The sequence below is a fragment of the Siniperca chuatsi genome, linkage group LG9, assembly GCF_020085105.1.
Source record: "Siniperca chuatsi isolate FFG_IHB_CAS linkage group LG9, ASM2008510v1, whole genome shotgun sequence".
NCBI lineage: Eukaryota > Metazoa > Chordata > Actinopteri > Centrarchiformes > Sinipercidae > Siniperca > Siniperca chuatsi.
Window position 1 is genome coordinate 3070785 of NC_058050.1, and position 23836 is coordinate 3094620.

The 23836-nt window shown below is 39.5% G+C and overlaps 1 protein-coding gene across 2 annotated transcripts in view; it reads right to left on the reverse strand.

Annotated features, from left to right (window-relative positions):
* Window positions 1-23836, reverse strand: part of bbs9 (Bardet-Biedl syndrome 9) — a 176697-nt gene that overhangs the window by 32059 nt on the left and 120802 nt on the right. The window lies entirely within an intron of this gene.

Here is a 23836-nt window from a genome sequence, read left to right on the forward strand (position 1 = left end):
GTAAAAGGGATAGGAAGGACAGGGAAGAGGAAAAGAGAGAAGAGCCAAGAAAGAAAGAGTGTAAAGAAAGGACAGGAGAGGTGAAAGAGGAAAAAATCAGTAAGATAAGTAAAACTGGACAGAGAAAAGTGAAAACGCTTGATACAACTTCATATTTCAGATGCTTTGACAATGTTGTTTAATTAGATTTAGAGTAAAATATGATTAAATTAAAAAATATGAATACAGTGGTGATTATCAAGGTTTATCTCCATGTTAAATCAACAGTTTTTTAGTTGAAAGACGTGCGGTACATACAAACACACATACACACATGCACTCAGCAGGTTTGCTCCAGCTTTCTGAGCACCGAGCCAAGTTTAACATGTGCAAGGCAGTTTGGGAGTGTGTGTGTGTGTGTGTGTGTATTTGTTTGGGGTGTGTGTGAGGAACAGGAGGAGAATTAGAGAGAATTATTAATGAGTGTGCGTGAGAGAGAGCGAGAGCATCAACCTTTAGGAAAGAATGATGTGAAAAAAAACAAAGAGAAGGGAAAAAAAAGAGGAGAAGAAGATTTCAGAGAAAGATCAACTGATGGAAAGCAGAGGGAAGAAAGAAAAGAGGAAGGAAAGAAGGAGGAAGTGAGTGAAATGAAAACAGATAGATGAAAAGAAAAAACACACCACACTTTAAAAAAGAGTGCTGCTGCTCTGGATGACAAAGTAATGACACTGCGTGACGACAGGTTTATGTTCTATATGCTGTAAAAAGTTCTCAGACCATGCTCAGTGTTGGCTCTTGGGAAAGAGGGAGGGAGGGAGGGAGTCTTTGAAGGAAAAGAGAGAGAGAGGATATGGTAGAGAGAGGGGAGAAGTAAGAGAGGAGATAAGGGGAAGAAGAAGAAAGGACAGAAGGAGAGAGCAGTTGAGAAAGTGGATGAAAGAGAGAAAAGAGAAACAGCGTTGTCTGATTTCCTTCTTAACCTGATTTCTCAGAGTAACCTGGTTACTCGTGTGCATGTGTGCAAATTGATGATGAAGATGTATAGGGAAAGACAGAGAGAGGAAGTGAGAAAATGGATCAATGAAAGGAAGAGAACAAGAGAGACCAAAAGAAATCTGGAGTGAGAAAGAAAAAGTGTATATTGTAATTAAAAGTTGTAAATTTGCTGCCTGACATCAGGACCTCACAGTACTTCAGTCAGACTACAGCAGGTCGTGCATCGGCCATATTGGAGGGAACGCTGAATTCGGCTGTATTCAGATCGACAACAGCACGGTGTCAAAAAAACGTAGCATTCATTTCAATGAGAGGTTCTGGTGCAGAGGCTTCAACGCAGGGTCACCTGGCAAAAAAGTGGAACCTGGCTCAACTTTTGCTGCAACACAGTGGCAGTGTGCAAGGCAAAATGCTAAAATGTAATGAATTCACACATTAACAAAATATCTGTAAAACAGCAGTGTCACATATGTAGATTTAAACATTCAACAGAAACTGATGCAGTTGCAGGCGTACGGAGTGTAGAGGAGAAACAAACACTGCAGAGTTTCTTTGCTCCCTGAAGTCTGTTTCTTTAACTTGTAAAACATGATCAAATCTTCAAATGTTGCTTTATCTGTGCTATTCATCATCATTTAAATAGCTCACTACTGGAGTCAAGGAGGGTCAGCGAGAGTGAATGTGAGTTTGTGTATATGTGTGTGCTAGTATGACCTCAGCATCACACTATGGACAGGGTGACATTGAGTTTTAGCGACATCTGCTCGTTAACAGCTACAGCACTGACAGTCTGATCATGACTCTGTGTGTGTGTGTGAGATTTTATCCCACCAGAGCCCATCAGCTCATCTTAACCAAACATACCCCCCCCCCCAACCGCACACACACACAAAATTCTATTGCTGCCATAGCAAACATAAACAATCCAATGTGTCGCTGACCCTGAGGACACACATGCACAAACACACACACACACACACTTTATATAAGGTCAGTGGGACCACCTGAGAGGGTATCAGTCCACTTCTGACTATTTGTGTGAAATGTTTCCATATTTAATTATCAGCATTCCTCTGCTGCTCTGTGTGAACGGATTCTGAAAGGACACATTAATCAAATTTCACACAAACGCAGTGTGTGAATATGTTTCATTATTGTAATCAGAAAACACAGAGTAAATAGCTGCACACTGGAAACCCGTTTGTGATCTTTATTATTGCTGACATTTCGAACAACAAAGACAGGCAATTTGAAACATCTCTGTTCATAAAAACGTTTCTAGCGTGAGAGGACTTATTCTATTTTTTCTGAATCTACTGAATGCTTTTATAACACGAGTTCTAGATGTGTATACTTACTTATTCAATTTCAGTGGACAGTTTTTTGAGTCCCAGGACGATCTAAAAGAATCCAATTGTCAGATGATTTTCTGCATTGTGGAAAAAAATACATTAAAATAAAAACATTGATTCTTGTCATTTTGGGAATATTTTTAGGGACAAAACTGGACAAAAATCTATTTGAGTATTGTGAGAGAAGCAGAACAACACTGACTGCACACAGTGTCTTTCGTAATTTTTTTTTTCTTTTTTTTTAGACCAAACAGCACAAAGAATCAGAGAGCGGAGGCAGGCGGTCCGACAGTTCACAGGTTCAACATCAGCTCAGAGATTTTATGGAGACGAGGTCTGATGTTGATGCCAAGACGTAACCAAAGCAACATTCACACACACAACATCTGCAATGACATGCTTTTCATCCACAGCTCATAAACAACTCTCCTGCTTCTCTATGGATCATATGATCCACGAGAGCGAGAGACATCAAAGAGAGAGAGTGTGTGAGTGTAGCAGGAGGGAGCAGACTCTAAACTGTAGCTTGTCTGTTCGAACATGGCAAGTTAACATGTAGAGACAACACACACACACACTCTGTAAACACAAAATGGTTATCTATATACACAAACAAACCCAAAACGAGGTGTAGGCTATGTGTGTGTGTGTGTGTGTTTTTACACACACACACAAACAATCACCCAGAGAAACATAATTATGACTATGATTTTCACACACACCCACCCATATACAAATCATTCACATCCATAAACACAGAATTATGGAAATGATTTTAACAGACACAAACATCCATAAACACACTATCGTGTTTTACTCACCCACCCACACACACACACACACATACACAATCTTAAACAAAATCCAAACTAATGGCTGTTGATGATGAATAGGCCCCATTTCAGCCAGTTCACGGCCAATGTGCTCCTAAACCGGCGATGAGTTGTTATCTGATTGGGCAAACGCCAGGAAGTAAGTTTGAGGGCTGCTGCATGAAGCACTTTAGAATAAGATTTTCTTTAAAAGTACACAGTTTCCTTATAAGAAAACAAGCTGCACAAAATTACTTTAAGTGCGCTGCTGGATCTACCCTTAAACTCTTATTTTTCTACATTCTGTTGCTTTAATTCCAAAGAAACTGTAAAATGAATTAACCTGCATCAAAATCTTTATGAACAGAAACGTTAAAAGCTGCATTTATGTGAGGCTTAGTTTTACTTTGAAAAATGTATTTCCTTTTCCAATATTCATAATTTTATTCCAATCTGTATATAGCTATCTGTATTCATCACATGTTGGTTATTCCTACTACAAATTATGCACTCATGAGAATGTGAGGTTAGATCAAACAAACAGCATGTATTGAATTGTATTGATTTATTTTTGCCTAATTATCAGCACTAAATCCTACAGAACAGTCTTCATGTTGGTGGTGTCTGGGCTGTGAAATAACAGGAAGTGATATTAGAACTTCAGCAGTAAAAACGAGTGATGCCATCTCTTTTTATCTCTTCCTCCATCTCTCTATCTTTTTCAGGATGAGATGCTCAGTATATGTGTGTGAGGGGTTAAACCATGTTCTCATCGGCAGGTCATGTCTGGGTCAATCTCTCTGGCTCCAGCACTTCCCTGCTTAACCCCTTCATATCCCCTCTCGGTCTCTTTCAAACACACACAAATAAGCTTTGACTACTGTCTGTCGCCACCAAATGAGTGAGTGCATGTGTGTGTGCTTTTGCTTGAACAGATCAGATTCATTCTATAAATATACGCCTGTATTTTGAATGAAATGTTCTGTATCTTCGAGAGCTGGGTATCGGTACTTGATACCTTTAAGGTATCGACTGAAATAACCCAGTGCCAAGTAGTATCGAAACCTCTCAAGTCAAACGATACCTGCATTCAATTCTTTTTATACCCAGATCTAGAAAAAAAAAAAAAAAACTATTTGTATGGTTTTGCTCGCAGCCAATCACTGCAAGCGTTCTTCGATTAAATACGAGGTGCGATTGGCCCGCTACCGCAGCTACAGCTAGAAGCTACATACAGCAGCTACAATAAAGCAACAATTCGAATAACTTCGAATTGCGTCCTTCTAAAGTTGTTGTCAAAATTATTGAAACTGCCTTGAAACACGTCAATTTTGTGTCAAAAGTATGTTAATGTCATGTGGTAGCACTGTTGTCATTTTGAAAACTCTCCTTGGTGATGCATTCAGGGATGCTCAGACATCCAAGATTTGGGACTCCCCTGCTCATAAACATCACATTTATCAGCAATGCAAACATAATTTTTTTAAAAATTATTTTTAAGGCATTTTTATTTGATAGTGGTAATTGGAGAGATGATGACAGGAGAGAGATGGGAATGACATGCAACAAATCTCCCTGGCTGGACTCAAACTGGGACATTGCAGTTCATGGTTGGCACCTTAACCCCTAGGCCACCAGGGCAACCCAATTTACCTGTTTCCTATATTAAAAAAGTCTCTGATCACCCTCCTGCTTATTTAGTCACTCTTCAATGATGTTATGCACAGCCCTTCAACATCTCTGTAGTCAAGCTAGTAGGCTATAAGAAGTAATTCCCTTCCCATGGCAAAAACTACATATTGGATGTTGAAAATAATGGTAAATATAGGAAACTATACTACAACAACAATATACAACTGGGAAAACCCAGTTAAAGATATACATAGCAATGAAGCACAGCACCATAAACACCATTTCTCTCGCGCTCTCGCTTTCTCTCTCTCTCTCACACACACACACACACAAACATTTAGATTGCTAATACATGATTATGCATGTTTAATTACCAAACAAATATTTTGTTATGGAGGTCAAACACAAACACACTCCTGTTTTGACAAAGCTCCCTGCAGACATTCCAGTGGTTTCAGCAGATTGGCTGTGATTGATAGAGTCAGTCAGTACTGGTCCCATTGGGATGTTCCCAGTTAATTACTGTCTGTCGCCACACACATAACAGGCATCGTAAGCTTTGATGTGTACATCCAATAGTGACATGGTATTCAAGGGGATACGCGTGTGTGTGTGTGTCTACATTCCACCACATGCTTTGAAAACTGCATCTAAAAATGAGTTTTAATATAACAGAACCTGTTTGTGTGTGTGGATGTTGTTTGTGTATAAACATAATGCTTTGTGTGCACCAAAGATTTTTATCTCTCTCTCTGTGTACTCTGAGATCAACTTGTATGCTTTGAAGTGTGCATCCTTGCTGGAAGCCAACAACAAAAACTGCTTGCACCAAAAGTAGTAAAAGTATTCCAAGGAATATAAATGTGTGTGTGTGTGTGTGTGTGTGTGTGTGTGTGTGTGTGTGTGTGTGTGTGTGTTTGACCCATAAAAAAACTCTACAGGAATGCTTAGTTTAGTGATTTGACAAAGAACCGCATGTATAATTATACCTCTGCTATCTTAACCTCAGTGATTCCAAAAATTTGTCTGAGCCACTTCTAGAGCAGCATGAACCAACATGGAAATCTGTGAAATGACCACCCCCACCCCCACCCCAAAAAATAGTAAACTGACTCTGGTTTGGGTGTTTGGTGAACATCTTTGTTTGGTTTTGTTGTGTTTTCAGGCCAGAAAGGTTGTAAACTACTGTGATGTGTTTGGCATAGAGGTTTTGTAGTTGCAAAATAAATCACCAAAGAACTAAGTATGTCTCAATCACGGCCCTTAGGAGAAACAATGCAAATAATACATCTCTACATCTCTAACACACAGACTAACATGGATGTGGGAAGTGGGGGAGCTGCAGCAACCATTACTATGAGGTAAAAATCAGCACTTCATAATACAACAAGACTAAGAGTCTCCCGCTATGCTAGCAGCTCTGTGAGGCTGTACACAATGTTAACGCAAATATGCTAACATGCTCACAATGGCAATGCTAACAGGCTAATGTTTAGAAGGTGTAATGTTTATCATGTGTACATCCTAGTTTAGTGAGTTAGCATGCTAATATTAGCTAATTAGTACAAAACACAAAGCGCAGCTGAGGCTGATTAGAATGTCATTAGTATTGCCGTTTTTTGGTAAATCAAAAGTATTGGACAAATTAAAGTTTAGACCTGATGATGGCACTAGAGGAAAAGTCAGAGGATACAATTCATCCTGAGGGAAAAATGAAAGTCTGAACCAAATGTTATGACAATTCATCTAATAGTTGTCGAGACATTTCTCTCAAAGCAACAGTAGGATTCAACATCAGGGAACTATGAATGTCTGTACAAACTTTTATGCCAATCCATCTGGAAGATGTTGAGATATTTCTGTCTGGACCAAAGTGGTGGACTGACCAACAGACACTGACACCGACACGGCTATCCAATCAGAGCCATTAGAGCCACAACACTAGCATAGCTACAGAGTTTGAACTAATATGTTTTCCCTTTATAATTGGGGTACCCACTTGATTCAGCTAACTAAGTCTGCTGAAGCTTCATATTAGCTTTGGCAGAACTACAAAAAGAACAAGATGCATTTTCACAGAGAACAAGGACTGTGGATATTGTCGCCGATCACTTACATTGGAATCGCAGTATGGACAAGGAGAAACACTTTCAGTGACCAACAACTCTTTCAACTTACACATAGGAAAGTGAGTATTGTTTGAAAAAATGTGAATCTATCCTTTAAGGTAGACTTGGTTCCAAATGAAGGTTTTAGTGTCACACGCAAACTGTCCTGCATCCAAAATCACTCTGTAATATCACAGCCCCATTCAGAGCCCATCCTCACCTACTCACCCGGTCTTTCTTCAGTTTTCCTCCCTATTTGTTATAACAGTAGCGGGGCTCCTTTAAGGAACAGGGCAGTGTGTAGTGAGTGTGTGGGTGAGCGAGAGAGAGTGACGCACTCAGAGCAGACAGGTGTTTTGGCGATCGGAGCAGAGGGAAAGGTTAGCAGCGAAGTTGTCTAGTGGCAGTAAATGAACAGTGTAGGTTACAGTTTGCCCATGAATAAACGCTGCAGCTCCTCAATACCCAAGATGTTCCCGTGTCTTGCTTCTCAGCTGATGGGTAAAAGTGAAGGTGGTTAGCATCAACTTCAGCCCTGGAGGAAAACAAAGTCTTCCCTGTGCTTTCCGACCACACCGTCTGAAAGCTGCAGCAGGAACGGTTAACACTACGCTTAAGTTACCGCTTTAAGCAGATCATATGATTATAAAAAATATTTTAAATACTAGTCATAGTGATTAACTACTCTTATTAGCTTTTAGTGAAGCTTTGATTGCACTTTCAGTAACAAGATTTACTCACAAAAAATGGATTACAATTAAATTACAATGTTACGAATGTAGAGGGCTCAGTGGTCAATGGCTATCAGCCATCGGCGATGGACGATGGCATCGTTCATCGGCCCAACCCTAGCTGATATAAAGTGATGTTGGCAGAATATAAATGCAGAGCAGCAGAGCCAGGTCTTCTAAACAACTACATGTGAGTACATGTTTTTGGAAGGGAAGAGCAATTTTACTGCATAAACACTTTCTCCAAAACACACGGCGATAAACAGACTAACACATAAACCGAGCTAGACATACACACACCACAAACACAGACGTATACGCAAACGTCAAAGCTCGAAGCTTCCAAGAAAACTGTTCACTCCTTGACACACACTCCCACACTCATACACACAAACTTACAAACACACACACAGCAGCTTTACATCTTTCCAGACAGACATACAGTGCCATAAACATCGGCACATAGCTCCCTGCACCGCAAATGATGGAAAAATAGCTGTGTGTGTATGTACAGTATGTGTGTGTGTGTGTGTGTGTAACAGGGCCTCTATCTAAGGGAGTTTCCCTCCTAACTCCAAACCTCACTATACAATCAGCAGCACAAAGCTCAGTGTGTGTGTGTGCGGGAGACGGTCTTTGCTGAGAGTCTTGAAATGAGCTCATGCACACATATTAGCTTGACACTGTGGTCAAACACACACACAGTGAAGGTCATGTTTGGCGTCCACCTCTGCAGTCTCTTCCTGTGGGTGGAGCCTGGCTGTCTTTGTCTGCGTTAAACCCTCTTCTCCTCTACCAGCCAGCGCAGCACCAGCTCAGCACATAGCAACACACCGCATGTGTGTGTCCATGTGAGTGTGTGGGTTAAAAACAGTGTGTATCCATACACGGGAAAGTGAATCTAGGGCTAAACACATTTTTTTGTATTATGTGTGGTGTGGGTGTGTTGTTATGTATGCACATGTAAGTGAGGGAACAGAGGCTTGTATTTGCACATTCCCGTTCTGACCAATATTCATTAGTATGTGTCTGCAAACATGTTAAAAAAAGAATGTATGGTTTCCAGTATAAATCTCTCAAATGTCCACTGACGCATGCTTGTGTATAGTGTGTGTGTTTGGACAGCTGTTGGTTGTGGTAGAGAATGGTCAAATGCAAGTAGTGGTGGTGGTAAAAACTCAACATACAACTTACAAGCAGTAAAAGTATAAGTTGTAGTAGTAGTTGTAATAGCAGTAGTGGTAGTGTTAGTATAAGCAGCAACAGCAGTATTACTAAAAGTAGTGGCACTAACACCGCTGTTGCTCAATATACTTCTACTACTCCTTTGACTGCAACTATTAGTACTACTGCTACTCGTTATGGTGTAAGATGTAGTAGCAGTTGCAGTAGTTGTAGTTGCAGCAACAGCAGTTTTAGTAAGAGTAGTGGAACTAACAGTAGCAGCATCATCATCATATAAGTAGTAGCAACAGCAGAACTAGTAGCAGATGTAATAGTAGCAGCAACAGGTGCGACTGCAGTAGTAAGCAGTAAAAGCTGTACAGTAGCAGTAATAGCAGCATTTGTTACAATAGCAACAGAGGCAGTAGAGACAATAGCAGCAGTTGTACTAGTAACAGTAGAAGTAGTAATAACTGTGGTAAAAGCAGCAATCGTATTATTGGCAGTAGCAGTAGAAATGGCAACAATAGCAGCAGTAGAAGTAGTAGCAGTAATATACAGTATATTAGCACTTGTAACGGTAGTAATAATGTTAATGACAGCAGTAGTAGCATCAGAAGCTGTGTGAGCAAAAAGCAGCAGCAGTAGTCAATGCCGTAGTAGCAGTAATAGTAGCACTCGCAACAGTAGTAGTGGAGGAAATAGCAGGAGTTGTAAGATCAGATGCAGTGGTAGCATCAGCAATAGTAGTTGCAACAGCATCAGCAGCAGTAAAAATTGTAATTGTAGAAGCAGCAATAGAAGTGTGAGCTGTAATAGCAGTAACAGAAGTGGTTGTAGCAGTAGTAGTAGTAGCAGCAGCAAAAATAAAAGTAGTAGATGTCTAAGCAATAACACACAACAAGATGTCCTTTTATGGACAAAACATAAAATAAAAAACACTAAATAATAATATTAACTTTATTTGTACAGCACCTTTCATACATGAAATGCAGCTCAGTGCTTTACTTGGCAATAAAGACAAAACACAATAGATCCAGTAAAAAGAGAGATAAGTAGTAAAATACTAAAAGTACTAAATGTAGTAATAATGACAGTGGGAAGAGATACAAATGTACTACATTAACTAAATGCCTGCTTGAATAAGGTGGTCTTCACTTGTTTTTTTAAAATGTCAACGGAGCGTTCATATCTAATGTAACTGGGCAGGGTGTTCCACCGTCTTGGAGCGTAGTAGCTAAAAGCAGTTTCTCCAGCATCACAGGACCTAAGAGCTTTTGTTGGTTGATACAGAGTTAAAGGACCATAAAATCAATTCTAAAAGAAATGGGGAGCCAGTGAAGGTTACCTAAAATAAACTTTGTTAAAAGTCTGGCAGCAGAGTTCTGAAATAGCTGAAGAGTGCATTACAATAATCCAAACTGCTAGTAATAAATGCATGAATCAACTTCTCGGCATCTTGCTTTGTTAAGAACGGCCTTACTTCGGCAATATTTCTCAGGGAGGAAGAAAGCTGTTATGGTCACTTTGCTAAATTGTGAAACTGTGTGTCGTTTCCTCTGCAAGTCTGTTATTTTCTATATTAGGACACCTCAGAGTGCATTATGGCTCTTATAACATGGCATCTTACCACAGGAAGAAAGAGGAGCAGTTTTGTTAACTTGTAATCCAGCATCTAGCAGTTTCACAAGTACTGTTGCTTATAGTTGTTGATTTAGAGAATAAACTGTTGACCAGAACTATGTTTAAGGTGTGCTATTATATGTTTACCTACCACCAAAATTACTATTTTTCATGGCCATGGTATAACACCCTAGTAGTGGTAGCAAACGTAGCAGCACTAGTATTAGTATTTATATTACCATTAGTATTACTAACAATAGCAGCTGCAGTATTATTGGCAGTATTATTAGCATCAGTATTAGAAGTTGTAGAAGTATTAGTATTAATAGTAATAGTAGTAGCAGTAACAGCAGGTAATGTACCTGTCCTCCTGTTTGGCTGGTGTAGCAGTGAAGGTGTTCTGTGTGTTCATCAGTGTGTTTTGCTAAGAGGAAACTCTCTCTCTCTCTCTCTCTCACACACACACACACACACACACACACACAACGTGGCGGCTGTTGGCCCGGCTCAGTCTGGAACTGATCATGTCTCATTAATCGCTGGAATTAATTAAAGCCACGGGAACACACCGCTGAGCCACAACCTGCACCCATTTGCTTTGGCACGTGTGTGTGTGTGCTTTCCATGGAGATGTGTGTGTGTGGATTAGGCCAGAAAGTGTGTATGTGTGTGTGTTTGAGGAGTTTTGTTTTGTAAGTTTGTATGTTTACTCAGCGTGTGAGGGAGAGTGTCAAAATGTGGTCAGAATGTGTGTGTGTGGATATGACTGCATGGTTTTGTGTGTGTGTGTGCATTTGATGGTTTATATGTGTGTTTTTGAGCGTGTGTGGGTGTGTGAATGTGTGTGTATGACCATTTGCTGAATAAATGAGGAATGTCCTGTCCAGAACTGTGAGCATATTAGATGAGTGTTAGAGGTGTGCCCTTTCAAAGTGTGTGTGTGTGTGTGTGCGTGTGCGTAAATGTCTCTCATTTCCATGGCCCAATATTTGCCATGGAGGAAAGCCCGGCCTTTAGCCTAATGAAGGAAACTAATCATGTCCTCTGTGATCACACACACACACACACACACACACACACACACACACACACACACACACAGCTCTCATTACTGGGCACACACACAAGACTGCAGGGAGAAAAGAGGAAGAGATGGAGATGGAAGGAGGGATGAGGGCGTGAGAAGGAAAGAGAGAGAGGATAGAGAGGAAAGGAGGCATTATGTACCCATAATGCTTCTGTCTGCGGTCTAAAGCCTGTACTTTGTTTTGAGCAGTTGCCAACACTGAGAGAACTGACCTGACTCTTTCTACTGACACTGATCACTTCTCGCTCTGCTAGAGAAAACACTTAAGCTCTCAGAGGAACAGGTAATTTCCAGACCTCTAGAAAGTCTATATGTGAACTTTGGAAAACTGAAATCATTACCTCAAAGTCATCATTCAGTCTGACATTATAGGGATTTAACTTTTCCTTTGTTTACATAATAAATGTTTAAAGTAAGCTTTCTTAAAGGATAATTAGGGTTTATTACAATTTGGATCTTATTTTTTGTAGTTTTGGCCATCATTCTATTGATTACGGTGACAGTGAACTCATCAAAGTAATGGCTGAAATCAACATTAGTACAACAAATTCAGATGACAAGAAACACGAGCAGTCAGACGATCAGACAGGTTGTAAGCCAAAAGTTTCTCAAGTTTATCTAAGCTACTTTATTTGGAGGAAAAACTAAAAATCGAGTGCACCTGAAATGACAATAATAATCTCTCATTGCGCAGGAAAACTGTGTGTGCACAACTGCAGCAAGTACGGTAGGGTCAAAGTTGAAGCAGGAAGTCAGTCTGTAAGCGTGATGGATGTTAATAAAGACACTTTGAGTAACTATTTTACCATTTGTTTCATTTTCTCACAAATGAGTTTGGCTGGCCAAGGTGTGTTTGTATTTGTGTTCATTGTTATATTGGACTTTTTGTAGCGATGCCACAGTATTCCCAGACTTCAAGAATTCATTTGATGAGTAGAATTTTATTATTGCTGATATAAATGATAGCCAAGACTACTAATACAAGACCAGAGTTAAAATACGGCATTAGAGTGGGTGTTGCAGCATGTAAAGTTGCAGTATTCTCAAAAATGTTTTTTTTATTTAAAAAAAACGGTTTCTGATTGAGTTGTTTAAATGAAACATTTGGCATCCATCACATTTACAAGTCTGGGTTTTATTGTTGTTTAAGTTTGAATCAGGACACATTTTATTGGCTGATAATGTACGTTAGTGGATGTCTACCTGCAATCCTTCTCAAGTTCAACTTGTTTCAATGTTTGGTTTTTGTTTTGTTTTGTTCTAAATTGAATCGGATGTGATATTTTCAAACATGACACCGAGTCAAGATCTTTTTGGAATACAGAAAATAGTTTCTTTTTGTTGATGAATCTCAAATGACTGAACTTGGTCTTGACTCACTCCCCTCTTAAGAATAACTCAAAATCCCTTCCAAAAAAGGGAACTTTTGGGGAAAACACTGGCAGAGGGGTGATGATGAACTGAATCAACTAGAATTCTGGCATACTGTACTTGGATGTTATTTGGTGAAGGCTTACTCTTCTTTTCTCCATAATTACAGAATCCTGAAATTAGAGTGACTTTGAATTATTTTAATGATTTAGGTTTTGTTAGAGGATCAATTTTGACGTAAAATGTATACATAGAAGAAATAAAACATGGGGCTTTGTCTCTAAAAGGTCATTATTAGTTTTAGTATTTTTGTGCTGTCAGTCTTTCAGCAGGAGAAGGTGTCACCACACACAGTGAGCTGGGACTGGGAGTGTGTGTGTGTGTGTGTGTGTGTGTTCACAGTCTCGGCTCAGTAGCTATTGACCTGCAACGAGGCCCTCAGCATCGATCACACATGTGCACAAGAACACAGTAAGTTTTTATAGTTAGTGACAGCTGACGAATCCCCCTGCCCTGACCTCTAACCTCGGGCTCTGCCTTCTGTACCCCCCAGCTAATTGACACGTCTCCTCTGATAAACTCTCTCTCTCTCTTGTGCACACACACACACACACACACACACACACACACACACACAGACAAAAACTACCCCAAGATGCACCCTTTACAGATAAATACAATTTTTCAGCAGAGAGAAAAGGAAAAAAACAAAAACAAGCCATATCGAGACTGTCATCATTAAGAAAAATTAAAAACAGAAAGATGTAAAGAAATGAGTGAGAAAGAGCGCTCATAATCTTTACTGCCACTGTACAAATCAGTGTGAATCATACAGGAGAACAGGGAATTAAGACGTTTCAACGTTTATCATTCAAAGCTGTATACAAGGTGCTTCAGAAGAGTTTCAGAACTTCTGCTGTGCATGCATTATTTCATATTTGCCATGCATGAGCTGGTATTTCAGTGTTTTAAGAAAGAATATGTAGATAAATACGGCTTATTCTAAGGTAATAAATACACAACGATTCTTACTTTCAGGTGATTATATACTAATTAAAACATACTTATATTCCATTTCTGCCAATAGCTCCTCCTAAATGTTACACACTGGACCTTTAATCAGTCCAGCTTCCTACACAGTCCGTGTAACTCCGTGATTGTGTATTGAGCTCTGGGCGTTGCCAAAATGCAGGTGACCTGCACCCAATACTGTGCCTGATGCATAAAAACATATAAAACTAAATGCACTCCCTCTGGCCTTAAAGCTGCATTCATTTATATTTTTGGCAGCAGAACATGCTAAAAACACATCTGACATATCACCATATTAAGTTGTTATGGCAAATGTGTTTGCAAACAGTTGCCTGTTTACACATCAAGTAGACACAGAGCAACTTTATCATTCATTTAAAGTCGTGTTTGTGTCCACCTGATGAATGTACTGTAAGTCCTATATTCTCATTTTGGCTCTGGTTTGGTCTCCACCAACTCCTGAGAAAAATATCTGGTTCATAGGTGCTAAATGTTCCGCTTTCTTCAGCATCTAGTCTCTAACGTTGTCTGTCTGTCTGCCGTTTGGCAGCACAGAGCGCCACAGGAAGTCATTCCTGCCTGTGGCCATCAAACTCTTTAACTCCTCCCTGTCAGTGTCAGTCTGTATGACCCTAAGTCATTAAACTGGACATTGATCATTAACATCTCTGCAATATTTGACATAATTGTGCAATATTCTGTATTAATACTGCTGTGCAATATACTCTTTTCAGTTTAAAATTCCCTATTTATTGATAATTATTCATACCTCTGTTACTGCTGTGCAATATCCTCCGTCTCGTTATAATCTTAATAAGCTACATTTAACTTGGCAGTTCATGCACTATTACTTTATACCGTATTATTATCATCATCAACCGGTAAACCCACTTTGTACTTCACACTTATTTTAATTTTATAGTTATACCCACTTAATTTATTTTCTCACCTGTATTATAGTGTATTATATTTTTTGCTTAGAACTTCTATTCCTGTGTGCACTGACGTAAAGGCGAGCTGCTGTAACAAAAGAGTTTCCCCTCGGGGATCAATAAAGTATTTCTGATTCCGATATAAAAAAAGGATCAATAAATAATATCATTGATTGCCTTCGATTAACATAAAGATCAGATAGATTATTTGTGTATCCTGTCCTTGATTCTTGTATTTTGTTTGTATGAAAGTGAGAAAGAGAGAGAGAGAGAGAGAGAGAGAGAGAGAGAGAGAGAGAGAGAGAGAGAGAGAGCGAATAGGAGAAAGGAACACAGTCCCACATGTGTTACCTATTGGGTTTTGCATGTGACAAGGAGAGAGAGACAGAAAAAGAGGCCTACACTTCCCAGGCCTCCCGTGGAAAAGTATACTCTACAATTCATTGCTTCCTTCTCGGCAAATTAAAGGTCTCTTGTTAAAAAAATGGGGGAAGGAGTGGAGGGAGAGGGGATTCAAGGGGAATGGGGCAACAAAGGGGGGCTTTTATTACATAGCAAAACAGCCCCTGAATGCCCCCAAAACGGCAAACCTCATCTCTGTTAGATTGTCTGTACGAGGAGAGCAGAGCCTTCAAACTGAGTGATATGCGGTTTTCGTTTGTAAGCATATTTTTGACCAGCTTTTTTCTGTTTTTACTTCCTTCTCTACATTTTTATTTGTAATTACATGTTCTGAATTCCTGTAGAATTTCCCTGTTAAATAGTTTCATAACCATTCGGCCAAAAACCAAACTCAATAAATTAAACTTATATAAAAGATGACATGAAATTATTCTATGAAATTATGTAAATCTGTATGGAGATCTGTCTATACATGTGTTACTATTAGATAACAACAGACAATTGTTTTGCACTAATTTACATGTTACGCTCTCACCAAAGAGATATATCACTTGATGAGAACTATAAATGTGAGTGTTATTTCATTTATCATTAACTTAAGTTTCTTCAAGCTTTCAAGGGAGTGTCAGCAAGAAAGAGAGCAAAGAACAAACACAGAAACAAATACTGGAGTAAAGAGCAACAGATGAAGTGTGCTTTGGTTGCCATTCACTCAAAATTAAGAAAGTTGTTTTGTAAAAAATGCAGAACATTTACTTTACTAACAGAATGGTTGATTTAGCTTATTTTACTAAACAGCCTGTTCTGTTCTGTGGTTGCTTCCAGTGCATGGCAAGTCAAATGAAGTCCAGCTAAACCAGTTTAAAAGTTTTGAAACCATTTAAAAGCGGATTAGGCGAACCACTAGCGACCTTGATGTTGGAATGCATTAGCCTAACTGCTAACCATCACAAAGGCTAAATGCACAAGCCCGACCTCTGAACACTGTAATGTTGGAATGCATTAGCCTAACCGCTAGCTACCACAAAAGGTGATTCTGTGAGTCTCTCCACTATTATGTTGGAGTGCATTAGCCTAACCATTAGCTTTTATAGTGTGTATGCATTAGATTAACTTTCAGTTTCCAGCTTTCAAGACGTTAATGTATCAGGTCACAGTTACCTAACAAACATGTCGGTTGTTTTACTTGAACAAGCATAACCCTTTTCTAACATAATGTTGAAATGCTAATGGTGTAAGCCTTATGTGAGCTTAAAGGGGAAATATTTAGTTTAGGTAACAATATTTGAACATAATTACATGCTATTATCATGTATGAATGTATTGTTTGTAATGTACTGTAAGTATAGTTAAATGCTAGTTACCATAATGCTAAACCACAGATATTTGAAAAGATTCTTATTAACTCTACCTTGTATCGATGCCATCTTGTAAGGCATTTTCATCTCATAACAGAATACTTTGATATTGTGGTAACTTGTTGAAATATAAATCCTCCAGCTATGCACTTAAAGTCATTGTCCTCAAATTTTCAGTCCTGGTTGATCTGGTGACAACTGCGGTTACTGGTGGTAATAAGAGCAACAGCTGTATCTATTTATAGTGCAGCCAAACAAACCATGGGCTGAGATAAAGGAAAATATATAGATAAGGAACATTTCATGGATTATAACTTTAAAATATTTAACCAGATTTGGGTGTTACAAAAGTGGCATGTGTAATGTACCTTGGTGCAGAAATGTACCAAACACTTAATTCATCAATGTTCTTTCAACAAAGTAAATGAATATGCTAGAATGAGATACACCGGATGTCTCAAAACATCTAAAAAATGATTAGGTATCATCATGTTTATGTTTGGGTGCAATACACTCACAGTTCTTTTATGAACAAGCTGCTTCAATAATTATTGGAATTTAAGAGTGCAAGCTTTGCCACTATATTATTCTGACAGTCAAACATCTCTTTTCACAGGATATTAAAATATCAAATGCACTTTTTGTTCAAAGTTATGGGGTCCAAACCTTGTATAACTGAATTGACCCATGAAATATATTAACAGAACTGGTATCTCCCATAAAATACATTAGATTAACGGTTTTATCCCATAACATAGCTACTGTGGTCTAATGTGAAAAGCAGCAGGGGGTGAGAAGGCCGGTTCCTCCCCGCTGGAAGCTGCACTTCCTACATGTGCCTCCCAGAGGAAGAGCGTTCATTCCTTCTGGAAGGTTCCCTCAGGATCCAGAGCCTGAATGGACACTACTGCAAAAACACTGCCTCCTTACCACATGTTACATGACCTGAGGGGACACACACACACACACATCTGGGTTTCCACCTCTGAAAGACTGTCTGGTTTGTTGATGGTTATCGTAGCCAGAATAGTTCCTGCTTCTCCTTTCTCTGCATCTCTTTCCCTCCCCCTCTCTTCCCTAAATATCATTCCTTTTTTGTCCCTCCCTCTCCTCTCCCTCTGCCATTCTCTCTTAGCCATAATTTAAAGAACTTATCAACACGCCTTTGATTCATTAGATTGCTTCCATGAAACTCCCTGTTGCGTCATACTGGCTTAATAAACAGTTGATATATTTTTCCCATAGTAGCTGCTGTTATTCCAGTTCAAATATCGCCTCCTTGTCCTTCAAGTAACTCAACATTCTCGCTGCTGCAATGACTTGCTCCATCAAATCTTCAAAGATGCGAAAAAATGCAATGTTTCTACTTTGGATGTACTAAGAGACGTGTGAAAGAGAGTGAGTTTACACAAATACGCCATTAAATCTAGATTTTCCTATGGCTCGACACTTTGCTCAATATCATGCATTCAGTGATAGTCTTTTGAGGGTTAAGGAGTAGAAAGTCCATCAGAGATGGTTCACTGATTAAAACACCTAATGCAGAGGGAAGCCTACTGGATTTTCTAATTTTATGCCATAGTATATCCGGGTCTGAATGAAGAAATAGATTATAAACCCCTATTATAAACATTTGTAATTCCAGCATGGAGGTTAATTCTTGACCTTTTTTTTTAAATTTTCAAGACCATCTTAAGATTCCCTGGATTTACTGCATGGGAAAGTGATTGAGCACTTGGCCTTGCATTCTTGTTACAAATTAATCAAATAAAAACTCTTCAAAAATGACAAACACCTGGATAATACATCATTATCAGTACGTAATAATACAATTGGCACATTAAGATTCCTCATGACGTTCTACAGTATTTTACTACTAAATGTATCTAAGATAAATTACAATGAGTGAGCTATTCCAACACAAGGTCACTGACAGGACTTAACGGCTGTAAAACCCCTGAACTTTCCGTTACAGCGTGCCACAAGTCCATAAGCGTTACTCCACCCTGGTACCCGACCAGGCAACAATATTTGGAACATTGTCCTCATCTCTATCTGTAATCACCACGAGCATTAGCCTCTGGCCAAGAATAGCTGATCAGATAATGCGGTTGCAGAGACATTAGCGGAACATTACACACACATTAAACAGCCAAACATCTCATGAGCGCTCCGTCAACACAGCTAGGGCCAACAAATAGCTCCGGAGATGGCGTGATAGCCATACAGTGGGGATTTTGTTGGCACGCACAAACTTTGGAGTGCTGGTACAAGAGCAAATGTTGCTACCTAAAAATGTTGTTGACAAGCTACAAGCCCAGAGATTAAAAGCAGTCAGGAGGTCAGAGTGATGGTGAGATGATCTTCCATTCCCACTCCAAAAAATTCAGGGGAGTTCCTCTTTCTTCTGTTGTTGGCTTGAGGACACTGAAGTCATGTCCTCAGTATTGTTTCTGTGAATTTGGGGGTCTTAACAAACTGAGGGGGTTTACATGCTACGATAACACACAGTTTACACACAGTGGCTTTTTAAGGCTTTTCTGAGTCTGTTTTTATACTAAATATCTTTAAATTGAACTATTTAGACAAAAAGTAATTTAATTAAAATAAATGGATTTAATATTTCTCCAACAAAACTACATTTCTGTAAGTGTCGAAAGGGCTTTAAGACAGTAGATCATCATATAGGGAGATATGGTTGGTAGAAAATATAGTTAATAAAATTACAAGAACATTTTACAGCCTTTTTTGGCTAGTCAAAATCATTAAAATCCTAGCTACAGCCTAATTTCTTGTCCAAGAATGTAAAAGAATGTGTGAAAAGATAACACAATTTAAAGCTGCCATTGGCTGATTATTTTTGTTTTTTGAACACACTTGATGAAGACATGGATTTAGAAAACATGCAGGTGGTGATGAGTTGGATTTGGTGAGCACACACTTGACAAACGGTTGGATTTCAAGGAACTCATATTGATGTCCAGTTGGATTTAGGAAGAACTTTTAATGAGCAGTTGGATTTAGGAAACGTGCACTTGAGGCACAGTTAGATGCCAGGACCTCACAGTCGATGATGATGATTGACTTGGATTTGGGGTGGTTGACAAACATTTGCATGTGTGGAGCTCACGCTCGACACCCAGCTGGACTCGAGAAGCATACACGTGAGAAGTTGAAATAAGAAAAGCAAGCAGTTTTATTTTGAGAACACACATTTAACATGTTTGACTTGGGGGACACGCGCTTGAAAACCAGCTGTAATTTGGTGAACACACCACACCAATTTAAATGCCATGTAACCCCCCGATGAGGCAAAAATACAAACTCTTGTGGCACTCCAACATGCAACCAAATCTAGTAACATAGAATTGGAGCATTTTTCCCACCCAAATTACCAGAACCAACCCCCTGCTGAATTTTGAGGCAAGAGATTTCTTGTAAGTCCTGATCCACAAGTTGACTTGTTAAAAGATCAGTTACAATGCCAAATCATCAATGTAATTAGATTTTAAGTCATGGTAGCGTGCACTTATATTAACTATAGTCTTATATTATCATGATCTAACCTTCGACCTCCTTGCTACTTATTTGTAAAACTGGTGATGTAGCAGGGGAAGCGTATTCTATTGTTGCACTCAGCTAAAGTCACTCTGCAGATACAAATATGACCAAATTGTAAAATTTAAGTAATAAGTAGAATAAAAAGGAAATCAATAAGAGATCATCCCAACAAAGTTTAGCCAGTGAGCTGTGTTACTGGATGTACTGGTAGGATATGGGAACACTGTCAACCTTAATTTGCATTAGGAAAGAGAGAGGAAACAGAAGTGTTTAATAGAGGAACTGCTGTGTATCCTCTCAGATTTTAACACACACACGCACACACACACACACACACACACAGACTCTTCCAACAGCCTGCAGGTTTATGCTAGTATCTTCTTTAATGACCACACCTACATTTACACACCATAAACACCATTTACATTTACACACGCACACACTTAATTTCCAGCAAACACACCACACACATACAACATAGTTTCATGAGGTACATATTTTACTTTCCATCTGCAAGGACACTTAGCCTCAGAAAGTCTGTGTGTGTGTGGCAATGGCTAAACAAGGGTTCATTTTCTGTCTGTGTTTTTATTCACGGGGGGTGAGCTGGGAATAGAGAGACCTCTATCTGTCACACACATCAACACACACACACACACACACACACACACATATCTAGAACAGAGATCCATGGGTCAGAAATTCTGGCCATGGCCCGAAGGATCCTGTTCAGGATGAGGAAACCTGCCCGCTGTGTGTGTGTGTGTGCAGAAGCTGGATGCGAATAGCAGCCACAGTATGTGACAGTAAGCTGATAGCTCTGCTCACTGTGTTTCTGTAATCTGACAGACAGACTGACACAGCAGGACTGTGTAATTCAGCCATGTTAGTACAAGTCTCCTCCAGCCTCTGAACACTGACTCTCACTAAGTCACAAGTTTCATTACCTGTGCACCGTCATTCTGCTGCTGATAACAATGGAGGATGGAGTGGATAGGTATGTTTCTACAGATTCATGTGACTGCACGTTACATATATCAAAGTGTAGATGTAAGAATTTAAACTAACATGAAACTAATTAAAATGAACTTCCTGAGAGCTGACACCAGTAGACTCAAAGCTGCCTGTGGGCAGATGGTATTTTTGCTGATATTTATTACCTCATAATTTGACTTTTTGATTGGCAAAATTGAGGAAGTCCCAAAATACCATTTCTGGGAGTAATACTTCTTAATGGCCCAGGGGCAGATGTGTCTGATTAGTCACAAACCTCGAGGCTGTTGCAACATGTCTACAGCTTTCATTCGAGCACTTGTTATCACTAATATCACTATAAGCCAAGGGGTGGATATTTCTTGTAATGTTTACTGACGTTAGAAACAAATTATGGCTGCAACTGAGGATTATTTCGTTATCGATTCATTTTTTTTTATAGTAAAACGTCAAAAAACAGTAAAAAAAAATTGGCCTCATAATGAGTCCAGGGTGACCATTGACTAGTTGATGAACTCACTAATCATTTCAGCTCTAAAACAAAACGCCTGTAGTAAATTTCCAGAAATAAATGTCCAAAAACCCCCCATGTTTTCAGGCTCCCTTGCTACAAGGGCCTGCCTCCTCTGCAGCATCCATTAAGACATCAGTCTTTCAACAGTAACTTACAACAGTACTGCTGTTTCTGTTGTCTCCATGCTGTGTTTTGTCATATGCAAAAATTGCATATCAATACTCCATCATCAGACCTTTTGATAATTTTTTACAGTTCTTAAAATGCGGTGAAAAAACAAACAGGAATGCACAAAAGGTACTTTTAGTTACTGATTTAGTTTTTAGGGATTCATAGTACCTAGGCATGGCTGGGTTATCTGACTAATTAAATTAAATTCATTAAATAACCACAAACCAACTGACAAACAATCAAAAAGGCCTGGTTGGTAATCCAGCCTTGTTTATGGGACTATTTGGTCTGTGTCCCAGACTAATATTCTTTCAGCTTGCTTGGCAGCTCCTCTGAGGCGGGGTGGTTTTACAGAATGACTGACCATCATAAAGCTTAAAAACCCCTCTCTGACTCACATGCTCTTTTATTTTAGATAGTTATAGATTTTGTCAATAACGGATAACAGCTTTTATTTAGATTCAATACCTAATGGATAAAGCTCATGCTAATACACAAAGGACATTACTAATGGGCAATGGCTAATAGATAATGGTAATTGCTAATATGTGCAAGTTGCAATACTGGCTGATGCAGAAACACAATAGGCAATGCTAATGACTGTTTGATGCTAATATGCATGAGGTGCGGCTGAATAACAGAGGACCTGGGTCAATGCTATTGGCCAATTGCTGTTAGCATAAAGCTGTAGTGGCTGCGTTGGTACATAATGTGGCTCAGTGAGACCACTGACCGCAGACTGACCCTGGACCTGATGACTTCTCTACTCTGACTCACAGACAAGATCGAAGGGAAGAGGGCAAGACTCAATGTTAGAGTTTAAATTTAGCTCAGTAGTCTCAGCCTCCTCTAACATTAGGGACTGGTAAGTGTGTGTGTGTGTGTGTGTGAGACAGAGTGTGTTCTAGCTGTGTTTGTATGTATTTGTATGTATGTGCGTTACTGGTTTGTATGTAAGAAATTGCATGTGGACCTGCACTTTCCTGGGTGTGCGTGTGTGTCTACATCCAGTGTGTGTGTGTGTGTGTGTGTGTGTGTGTACTCTGGATACTGTCTGTGATCCCAGGTGGGCTGTAGGGGAGGAGCAGAACAACAAAAAGGGATGCAGCGCCAGCCAGGAAAGAGGAGAAGGAAGACACTCTCCCTTTCATCTCTCTTTCATCCCTCCTTTTCAAGCTGGAGAGAGAGCGAGAGTGCGCTCCACTCATCCCCCTCTCTTTCTCTCTCTCTCTCTCTCTCTCTCTGTCCCACTCTCAGACGGCTTTTGATGCCTTTCAAGTCGACCAAATGTGCTTTCTGGCGGCCATGCACTCTAACAGAAAGGTCTGTGTGTGTATGTGTGTGTGGTGTGTGGAGTTTGGCATGGCGCCTAATTACTTTTAAGTCACAGACAGGTAGGCGGAAGGTGCATGCGTGTGTGTCGTTGTCTGAAAAATAAGAGCTTTGAACTGATTTGTTCTCTACCACCTTGTTCCCTGGTTTTATGGGATTGCTAGGAGTTATGGGAGCTGCCCACGACATCCAAAGGCTTTTTTGGCATTTTGCCACCATTAGACAGAAACACTCTACTGTATGTCTCTGGCCAGATTCAAACTGTGGCCAGAGCACCACCAATGCCTTGGCATGACCGGGGTGTGTATGTAATTTTATACTGTGATATTAATATACTGTATATTTTGTTAGAATACATTTTCAGAAACATAAATTGTAAACTTGTTATTGGATAAAATAACCAGACAGGAATGTCCGTTTTTGGCTAATCTATCAAATGAATTGCTTGAAAAATCATAAAAATCTAATATTGCCATCAGTAACAAAAACAAGTAGTATCATAATTGTCATCATCATCAAAATGCACTGATGGCGATGGAGATAAGGCCGCGTTCAGCCCTATTATTCATTTCAATGTCATTCCGTCAGCACAGTAGGGGTGCCAACACAGAGGGCTCAGGGTAAACAGTGCAGGGTCGCCCAGCAAAAAAGTTGAACCTGGCTCAACTTTTACTGCAATGCAC